Genomic DNA, 3,338 nt, shown 5'->3' with positions numbered 1-3,338 from the left:
CCAAAAAGAGCCCTGTACTTGACGAGGCACTAAATAAAGGTGGAAGGCATATCTGTGATACCAATGCCGATGCTGCAAAAGAAATGTTATGCACGATCTTCATTTTTTCTTCAAGTTGCATGTGTTATTCTTGGTATTCTTAGAGATTGGGAGGTCTTCTTTCAGCTATCCAAACACTTTATACCCTTTGGTACCCCTTTGAGTCTGTGCTAATTTCTTTGTCCTCCCCTCTTGTGGAATCAAGTTAGAGTCAAAAAAAAATAATGAAATAAAATTTTCATGTCCCTGTGACCACGTGATTTTTGCTCGACCAAAATACTCCCACAAAATCACAAAAAAGTTACTTTAATTTTTATAGAATTTCTAGGAACATTTGCTTAATTGTTTGCATTTTAGTTGCATTTTACATATATTAAAAGCGTAAAAATAGCAAAAATACATATTTGAGTTTCATGCATTGCATTCTTAGTTTGGTAGTTGCATTTTAGTTTAATTGTTAATTAATCACGTCAACAAAACAAAAATCAAAAAATACATTGTTCCATTTTTTTAGTTTTAGTTTTAGTATTTTTCTTTCATTAGTTCTAAAATCAATTAATTATTTTAGTGTTAAAATTAGATAATTAAGTCGATTTCATTATTAGGGCTTGTTTACGATTTAATTTAGGTTCAATTGAATTTATTAGTAATTGGTAATTAATATTAATTAATATTAAAATTAAGTCAAATAATGAGAGTGGGAAATTTGGACTTAGAGCTCGATTTGGGCCTCAGATTTGCTGAGCCCAAACCCCTTTTTCTCTTCAAATCCGCCAGCCTAGCTCCCTTACCCGGCCCAAGACCTTTGACCCTCTACCCATTCCATCTTTATATCATTTACCTAACCCTAAAAATGCTATACACCTGCCCGCGGCGGGCAGCTCCCACCTGCCTGTTTCTGTTCGCCATTGCCAGCCCCAAACGCCCATCTCACCGTAACCGTTTCAGAAGCCCTTCTACCCAAGATTCCTTCTCACTACACACTCTTTCACTCGCCCCCTACTAACCAAAATCGCGCGTCGATCTTTTTAGAAGGCATGTGTTGGAGATATAGGAGCCATAGGATTGATTTAAGGTTAATACTATCCCCCTATTTTTTCAGGATATGTCTATAAAAGAAAGGATTCCACTCTGAGAAGGGGATTTTTTTTTTTTTGGATCTGGAAAAAGAAAAAGTTTTCTTCTCTGAATATTTTTATACAAAGACAACCGAAAATCAATTGGTATTGTTCATTTATTAAAGAAAATTTCTGGAAAACGAGGCAAATGTCTGAAGTTTTATAGCTGAGCTTCAAGTTCTCAACCCTAATGGGTTGGTTTTTAAGTCATTGGAGCCAGCTTTCCTGTTGATTAAGCTTAGGTTTGGATATTGGGAGACTCATTGTTGCTCTCGTCGGTTTCGAATCCATTTCCACTGTTGTTTTCCTTGTTTGCTACTGAACCTTGCTAGGATTTTGGAGTCAAAGGTGTATTTGCTGATTCTATAATTACTATAAAAGAAGATTGCAATTTCAGGTTTAATCTCTTCTCCTATGTACCTTTGTTTTAAGGTGTTATTGAGCCATGGGGATTTGTTTCTAGAATGGTGTTTTTCTTTGATCAAATTTCATGAGGAAGTCGAACTTGGGATTATCATTTAGTCTCAATTCATATTTGAAAGTGATATTTGATACGTTGTTCTTGCTGTTGAATCTTTTCTCACTGGTTTGATGTGCTTGAGTACGTTTAGTCAGTAAGAGTTGATTTGAGTGGTCGTTTTTCTATACTTTATATGCTTTAACTGTTATTACGGTGTCGAAGTATCTTTTGAGTCAAGATTTCATCGCTTTCAAATGGACGATGTGTTCAGCTTTGTAATTGTTAAACGAGCATAAACCTGTGATGCTTATTCTCATGGTGTTTCTTTGGCTTATTCTGCTATCAAAAGAACGATCGCATGTCCTTAGGAAGTCAAAATGGCCGATCGAATTTGAAACAGTGTTATGAGTCTAATTAGCCTATTCTTCTGAAATCTTCCTTATTCGCTTGGGACTTTTAAACTAGTGTCGCCATATTAGCCTGACTAATTGATTTCAAGAGTTTTGTCGATCAATGACTTCCTGATTTTTTATTAAGGATTAGCTACTTCACAAAAATGAGTTCCCTGTGTGTTTTTTGCTGTCCACGAAATGTTTTGATGTTCAAAGTAGTCTGCTCATGCTAAATGCTTAGTCTCTACATGTTTGACTTGAATTGGTTAGTTTTAGGACTGCTAAACGAGTCATGAATCACTAAAGTGCCCTGTTTTCTGATTTCATGACCATTTTAATGCGCTTTGCTGGCTTGAAATTGCTGAAATTCTCCTTGATATTGTTTGTCTCTTGTTGATTACTTGTTTATCTTAAAACATGCTCTGTTATGCTAAAGGCAGTATGGCTGATCTCTGATTGTCAGGGCAGCAACCGTGCTTAAATGATAAATTGATGCCCATGTTTGGTAGTCTGAAGAACACTAATTCTAAATTTGGATTAATAATGTTGTTTCTTCTATAGTCATGGCTCAATGCTAGGTTAACTTGTATGATTGGATTGAGTTATTACTTGGTTCTGTTAATCAATTTTAATGCAACTCTTTGTATTAATCATTTTTCAGGAATTCAAAAGATGTTCGTTTCGAATTTAGTTGGTTACTGCTATGATCTTCTATTATATTAAAGGTGGTTTGAAGCATGTTTTAGCTGTCGTTAACTTGAATTATTTTGTTTTGTTGAAGCTTAGAGTATGGGATTCTGCTTTGTTTAATTGGTATGTTATGGCATGCTATTTTTATTTGATTTTGTTCTATAGCAGTGGGTAGTGTCTAGCCCAAGGCAGCGCCTAGGTTGCAAGTTTGAGGGCAGGAGCTAATTCTGATTTTTTTTATGCCTTGGAAACTATCTTGTTTACTGCAATTCTTATATTATTAAATCTGAAATTTTCAAGTGTGTTGTGCTTGGTGTTGAAGATCATATTAAATCACTTGGGATACTATTTTCATTGATCTGTAGTAATTTTTAGGGATATTAGGTAGCACTATTTCCTCCCTACTTCCGCTAAGTATGGTATTTATGCTTACTGATGTTTCAATATTGTTTCAGTATTGTAGTTAGTGAAGGTGGTGTAGCGATAATGATGTGTCACATATTTTGTTTTGAGTTAGTCTTGATGTTCTTGTGATTGTTTCAGTACTGCAAAGGAAAGCATGTGCGAACGATAACTTCTTTTTTGTTCTGTGCTATATGTTTAGGATGGATGGGTTATTTGCTCGTCCCTTCCAATCTA

The 3,338-nt window shown here is 35.1% G+C and overlaps 1 long non-coding RNA gene across 1 annotated transcript; it reads left to right on the top strand.

Annotated features, from left to right (window-relative positions):
• Window positions 1–907: 907 nt before the first annotated feature.
• LOC107772438 (uncharacterized) lies at window positions 908–2,998 on the top strand. The gene is made up of 2 exons (XR_001645071.2): window positions 908–1,554; window positions 2,671–2,998. It is a non-coding gene; the product is annotated as an uncharacterized LOC107772438 (long non-coding RNA).
• The last annotated feature ends 340 nt before the right edge of the window (window positions 2,999–3,338 follow it).

Source organism: Nicotiana tabacum, chromosome 20 (assembly GCF_000715075.1).
Source record: "Nicotiana tabacum cultivar K326 chromosome 20, ASM71507v2, whole genome shotgun sequence".
NCBI classification, from domain to species: Eukaryota; Viridiplantae; Streptophyta; class Magnoliopsida; order Solanales; family Solanaceae; genus Nicotiana; species Nicotiana tabacum.
Note: the sequence above shows the minus strand (reverse complement) of the source record. Positions and strands in the feature narration are given on the sequence as shown.